This window comes from Pipra filicauda, unplaced genomic scaffold, assembly GCF_003945595.2.
Source record: "Pipra filicauda isolate LSUMZ 115617 unplaced genomic scaffold, ASM394559v2 scaffold238_size1193820_pilon, whole genome shotgun sequence".
NCBI lineage: Eukaryota > Metazoa > Chordata > Aves > Passeriformes > Pipridae > Pipra > Pipra filicauda.
In genome coordinates, this window is record NW_024104352.1 from 1,161,639 (window position 1) to 1,169,060 (window position 7,422).

Below are 7,422 nucleotides of genomic sequence, written 5' to 3' on the forward strand. Positions count from 1 at the left end.
GTCATACCAATTCAGCATGTAAATGTTGGTGTGAAAAATGCCTTTTATTCTATCTCAACTTAAAAAAAAAAATCAAATTGAGTTGAGAAAAACAACAATTCTTTTCTTGACCTATTCTGCATTTACGCTCAAATTCTATGCCCAACACGCAGCTTTGCTGCGCACACTGTATGAGTGTTCTCCATAATTAAAGCTTTATTTGAACCTCCCCCCTCTTTCCACAAGACTCTTGGTTAGATCAAAACAGTAGAGACAAAAACTGAAACATGCCTGGGGTGCAGAAGAGAACAAGAAAGACTATTTAGCGAAGTAGGCTAATAGTGGTGTGGAGGAAGGGGGTTGATTTTCACATCTGAGAACTGTTGAGCCTGCAAATATTACTGAAATCACATCTGGGAACAAAGCTCTGCTTTAAGTAAGTTCACCCATGAGTGTTGCTAAGCAATGGAGAAAAGAAGAGTGACAGGGAGAGTGCCTGACTTTAGGATTAGGAGGATAGAGAGAAGATAAAAAAGTAAGATTTCTACACAGCCTTATTTATATGAACTTTCAAGTTCTTTGTTTCTATTGCTTGTCTTCAAAACTATTTGTACCATGATTAATCTTATCTGGTTCAGTATCTATACCAATGCACACGCAGCACAGAGAGGTGCTGCATCCTGGAGCACTGGCACAAGCACTTGGGCACCAGAACTGTCAACATCTGTCTCTGGATTAAACAGGTAAGAACAAGAGAAACTGTCCTGATGCAAATATTTTATAGAAGTTGATGTCTATATGTTAGAGAAATACTGCAGATGCTTGTATATAACTTAAATTATGCATTGTATGGGAAATATAATGCTTGTGATAGCTACAGCTTGTTCTAATTCTATTCTTATACTAGTAGTTACAGAAAGGTGAACTATTTTATCAGATAAGATCAATAAATGCCATATCTTCATCTGACTTCAGTTTTTCTGTCCACTCTCTACTGGCATCTTGATATTGTAAAAGTTTCTTGTTCTGCTTTAGCGAGATTACTTCCAATCCTTAGGAAAGCAACTACACGTTTTCAACTGTAGACAAATACTTACCAGAAAACATTTGTTGCCTTGTTCAGCTAAATGCCTCCATAAACCATAGCATGTACATTTATAAAGCATGCATTGTTGAAACAGTAAATTTGTTTCATTTTTACATGGCAGGAATATTTTTTAATTTTTTTTTTAAATCATCATAAATACTCTGGAATGCTCATCTCTATTACTTGGAATTATATTCCATGTGCTAAGACATTTGCAGCCTCACAGGTCATTTCATAGGCATTAAACTTTTACTGTATACCTGTCTTTTTAATGTTTGCTAATAATTCATGTGGAAAGAGAGTGACGTTTGTTGCTCAGTAACAGATGTCTGCATGCACAGCATGAACTAGGAGCATTTCTCAGCCTGAGATGCTAGATTATGATTAACTACCTAGTTGGTATTCTAGTTAGAGATATTACGAAGGCCTTTCCCAAAACTCAGGATATTCAAAACATATCACTTCTGCAGCACTCCAGCAGTGTTCCCTGCACATGGGATGCATTTCCCTGACAGGCAAATGGCTTTTAACAGATTGAACAATAGAGACTAATTAAGAAGATTGAGTCTTGTAATCACATTTTTACTTTGTACACCTTTGATATTTTCAGAAGCAGAGACTCTGAATCACATATTTTAAGTTCAAAGAAGCACGGACAACGTACAAAAGCAAATTAAGCCACATGCTGAAGAAACAACCTATAAGTTTTCCACTGAAAGGTGACAAATTAATTACTGAGACTGGAAAATTTCCCATACCTAACACATAAAATAGGTCACCTCTTGTTCTGTATTTTATTTACACATACAGTCAGAAGCAAATCTATTGGCAGACGCTTTTACAGCTGAACAGACACAGTCAAACCATTTTTCATCCTCCAAGAACTCATACAGGCAGTCCACCACAAAGTGATCAAGTGCAAACATAAACCAGGATGGAAGAAAGATGCTGTGGATAATAACCATGTTATCAGTTTCATATAGCAAACCTCTTGAAGTGGATGACATGTAGAAAATGTACAGAGATATATCATGTTGCATTGCCTAATTGACTTCTTTTCCTTTTGCTTTTTGTTAATGAAAAGCAAGGAAGGAGAGAAGAAATCTTCCCTATCAGCTGCAGCAGGGGTTGCTGCAGGAAGATGATAATTCCCTCCTGCTACTCCGCTGACAACCACCGAGCTGCACAGGAGGAGGAAGGCATTTTAATCATGGAATTGAAAAACACAGCAGTTTCTAAAGCTTCACCTCACCTTGGTTGATTTACATTAATTTAGGATCAACTGGCTTTCGGTGGAATTATGTTATATATGGAAGATAACAGAAGGAAAAATTTGGCGTCATTTCTAGTTTGGCTGTCCATTAGAGAACGTGTGCCTATGTATATAAACAGTTTTGGAGAATCTCAGATAAGCATAATGAATCCCTTAAAAGCACAGTTCAAACTTGAGGGCTCCCTAATTCCATAGTAAGTGTCTTATAAATGCCAGACTTCAAAAAAAAACAAAACCTTAACAATTAGCAAGTCAGGGTCCAATCCAGTGTCCACTGAAGCCATCAGAAAACCTGTGACAAAGGCCCAGAAGATTTGACTCTGGCTCTTTCATCAGATTATCATTATAACAAAGGCACCCCATAAGGGGCTGCTAGAGAAATGCAAATCTTGTGTCAAAGACAGTCAGACACCCCCAAAATTAAAAATTTGAGCACACAGCAGCTTACATGCAGCAGCTTTGGGCATGTGGCACAACATCTGCTACAAAAACACTAGAAAGCAGACCTGCAGCAAACTGGACCACTGCCAGCTCTCAAGATTATTCTTTTTTCCCCCCTGACAAGGCTGTCAAGTAAATGGACAGATGGCAGCCGATGCACTCACTGGATAGTTAGCTCAGTTAACAATCAAGTATGCTAGATGATTTCAGATTCACTCTGCAGCAAGCATTGTATTTTCTATTGAACCATTAACACTGTGTCCTAATAGGAATATAGTTTGGTATTAAGAAACTGGCAGATTTTGTATTTTACAAGACAGTTTCTCTGGAACAATTTGTCAGGGAACATTAGATCTGCCGTCATGAATAAAGTGAGAATCTGCCAAGTTTACCAGGCTGGTTTGTTCATAATTTTAACTCGACAGTGTTTGAAGAACGAGGATGGAAACAAACGCTAAGATGCAGGTCAGCTATCCACACAAGCTGCTCCCAGGGATGCAGTCAGCTAAAAGCAGGGTAGATGTTAAGAGCACACAGGATATTGCAGCTGTACTGCCTTGCCCTGCAGTAGGACATGGCACTGAGCCCTTCTGGACAGGACAGCTCTCACCACCAGCCTGCTGGGTGACACACTTATCATCTCAGTGCACAGATGTGAGGATTCATCCCAGAAAAACTAATAGTTCTTGGGTTAAAATGGGTGCAATCTGTAAACAAAGATTTGGCCCTCATACCCCAAGGGGGCAAATAACTCAGTACTGAGCACTAGCACACAGCATACAGGTGGACTTTTGGCCCCAGCATTACAAAACACATCTTTTAATTCTTCCTCTTTATGACTATGTCTTTAACAACATGACTCTAGACTAGGTGACAATGTTACTCAATTGGTTTTCTTTTCCACAAATTAGCAGGGCAAGAATAATCTTTGAAAAAAGTGAAATATGTTGTTCTACCTTTTAATTCTCCTCCCTTCACCTTTTGTTCCTGTTGCATATCCATTTTATCCATCCACCAAAAGTCCCATACCACTAAGCACATGGTCAAAGGGATAATTAAATATAATAGAAGCTATTCATCCCATATTTAGCTCCCACAACCATTTTATTCATCAATGTTGCACCTACTAAGTACCCCGAGAAAATAGACACCACACCTTTTCTGCCCGCATTATAGAAATCCTTTAGCAGAAAAAGGGTTGAGGGGAGAACCCAAAAAAAATAAGCAGAAGAGTAGGACAAGGAAGAGAGCTCTCTCAAAGGAAGCAGGAGTTGTGGCATGGATACAGGTGAAGCCAGCACCTCATATTTCTTATCTGTTGGCTCAGTTGCAAAAAGTAGGACTGAAGCAAACTGAAAAATGCAAAGCATGTCTAGTGGGCAATCAACAAACTATGGTTTACACAGTCAGGTGTCAACTGCAGAGCAGCAGGTTCTGACTGGTGCTGTGAAAGTCTTGCACTTTGGACCCACACCCTGAGCTCTCCAAAAGCACAGACCTTATCCTACTCCAAGTGCTGAACCAAGAGAAGCTGCATTGCGTGTTACAACGATCTGGAAAACTCCCACCGCCTGCCTGTGGTCAGTCTGTGGACATCACACAGACCTGCCGTGGACATCACACAGACCTGCCATGGACATCACACAGACCTGCCATGGACATCACACAGACCTGCCATGGACATCACACAGACCTGCCATGGACATCACACAGACCTGCCGTGGACATCACACAGACCTGCCGTGGACATCACACAGACCTGCCCTTCACTTTGCCTTTCTGCTATGACACTGGTTCTTCAGAGATGTTTACAGAGTATCACTACAGTTATACCAGGAAAATCAGCAACAGCAGCCAAGAACTTATATGCCCTGCTCTTCCAATTCAGACATGGAAAAGCATCACAGAAATTTCAGGAGAACAGGATCAAGAACTCTGCCATCACACTGAGCTCCTTAGCAGCCCACTCTCTGCAGCTTTCCTCTCTCTTGAGAAGGAGACAGTGTTGTGACTACCAGTGTGAAATCACCACAGCAGGGAAGTCAGAGATGCAACTGAAAAAAATAAAGTGCAAACCAGTCAAAAATGGAGACAGAAGCAACCTCATCTTCTGGCTCAACTTTATGAAAATCTGATTAGACCTTAGCAAAATTTAATCTTTGCCTTCCAGACCTTCTGAGACAACAATAAAGATCTTCTGAGGTCATAAAGTATCAAGAGAGGAGAGACACCACTCCACTATAGGAAAATAGCTGAGGAAAATTGTTTTTCTTGGCACTATTCGCCTGGTAAATCTGCAAAAAATGTTATTAAAAATTGAATGATAAAAAGCTACACATCACTATTTTTAAAATACAAAAATACACTTTATCAGATAGAAAGTAATAAAATAACATGAAAAAGACAAGACAAATTAGTTACAGCAATAATTAGGAATGCCAGACATTTAGAAGAGAGTATCTGTTTAAATTGCTAAGACAGCCAAGAGACAGAAAAATGGACTCCCAGCAGTCCTGCAGTGGTAACATTTCTTTTTCCTTTTTGTTCCTATCATAGATCTACAGCAAAAACAAAATCTGCCAGATACATTTTTCTATTATCAACCCTTCCCCAGAACAATTTTGCTTCAAAACCACTCATTAGGCTGGAATTGGCAAAACCCAAGTCCCAGTCTTTTTCTCAGCCACAGAGGCCACATTTCCTTCTTCTTCCCTGTCTCCTTGTGGTAGCTGTTCCTACACTGCCTCACGGGAAAAAAAGAAAAGGGAATTTTTTGACTTTCCTCAAAACCTTTTTGCTTTCACAGACAGCTAACACATGGTGCCGTTAGCCCCAAAGAGGCTACACTGAATGCTGCTGCCTGGATGTCCTTCAGCCATTTGCAGATCAACAGAAAGCTTTCACTGGGGGAAGGGCTGTTGGTCGGGTGTCATTCCCATCTGTCAGCTCAGCAGCAGCAACGGTACCAAACGAAGTCTTTCTGCTCATTCAGCATCTGTGGTTTAATATTTGCCAAGGGTTTGATCTTGGCCTCTTGGTTTGTGCCTACAGTACCCAGGATTCCCAGGTGGTCTCCCAGCCAAACATTAGCCTACTTTAGGACTGCTGAGCCTGCAGAATCAATCTGCCATAAGCCATGTTTTGTTGACACAGTGTATACTAACAAACCCTACACACTGATGGTTTCTTAGACTCTTCCAATTCTCTGCTTACAGTCCAGTAAGATCAGGTTTTGCAGTTTTTGGGAAAGAAAGCAAGCAATTCTTATCAAAATACAGCAATCTGGGAAATTAAAAAAGGAAAAACAAATATGAACAGGTGGAAAAATTGTATTTGTTTCCTCTACTTATCTAATATATCAGCTCATGAGACCAACTCATCTTCACCCTATATCATGCCAGACAAAGTGGCATCTATTTTTTATATCCAGAAAGTTTAATAAAAAAAAATATAATTTTAGGGCCAATCCAATGGATGTGCAGATCTAAAGTAACTGAAGACGATGTACACAAATTAAGTAAAGTTAAAAACTAGAGAATGGTCATATATATCATCTAGGAGTTCAACTTCATTTTTTACATGCATTGTTCCCCCCATATGCTTATTATTGCCTATAGAATCCTTCACTTAGTAATTCCACAATTCATACAGTCATGCAACAAAAACATGGTTATGTTGCAGATGGTTATACAGCAGAATTTCTGTAGAATAAAGTTAACTGATTAAAATCCTATTTTAATCATGCAACTAAAAAAATCCACAGTAATATTGTAAAATGCATCTATGCAGAAAGCTAGAAAACTGGAATGAATATGGTAGTTTGATCTCTTACAGTACAGATGTACAATAATTCTCAATCTGTTCTTGCCTGGGCAGGTAAGGGGCTGTGTACTATTCAAGATTAATTAGAAAAAACACGTGTTCCTCATGAATGATGTCATGTCTAGTAATATACATAAATTAATTCATGTCAGCGTTGGCCATGTTGTGTCATGATTATTTCTTTTAGGTAAAGGATGTTTTTTTAAAAATTATTTTTTGCTACAGATTGCCTATGAACTTTACAATCTTTGTAGAGAGATTTTATAAAAATAAAAGTACCAGACAAGAACAAGTTGGTTTTCTGCTGGGGTTTTTTTTCTGTTTGTTTGATCTTTGCCAATAACTGGGCTAAGAGAAATCATGTGGTATGAACACATTATATTCTGTTTGGGCATCTATAACGTGAACACAGAGTGGTTATCACAAAGGCTCAATAATAGCCACCTATTCCAAGCTTATCGCCTTGAGGAAACAGCACTGTCTTCAACACCAAACACAAAATAGCATCACATTACACATGCAAAATTCAAGGTCTCAGCTTTAACTGTCCTTTGATCTCCTCTAACAGAAGGAAGTGTAAACCAAGATCAAGTTTATTAACTACAGATCAAAGTGAAGCCTAGTTCTTCCCTTTCCAACAGCAATTAAAGACTGGAGGTGAATTTCTAGGGAAAATTATTTATATATTTATAGGTTATTTTTTCAATCATAGAAAGTGCTATCCTAATTTAAAAACAACTTCTGGACACTATGACCCATATTTCTCCTAGCTCTAACTTGCAAATTCCTGCTCTTCCCCTGACATTAAGGTGTTTGTTAA

The 7,422-nt window shown here is 39.0% G+C and overlaps 1 long non-coding RNA gene across 2 annotated transcripts; it reads left to right on the top strand.

Moving 5' to 3' along the window:
* The first annotated feature begins 263 nt into the window (after window positions 1-263).
* LOC114001197 lies at window positions 264-6,894 on the top strand. Of its 2 annotated transcripts, none has more exons than XR_005563677.1 (2): window positions 264-722; window positions 2,151-6,894. It is a non-coding gene; the product is annotated as an uncharacterized LOC114001197 (long non-coding RNA). The 2 variants fall into 2 exon arrangements; XR_003545477.2 differs by having other exon boundaries at window positions 2,155-6,894.
* Window positions 6,895-7,422: the final 528 nt, after the last annotated feature.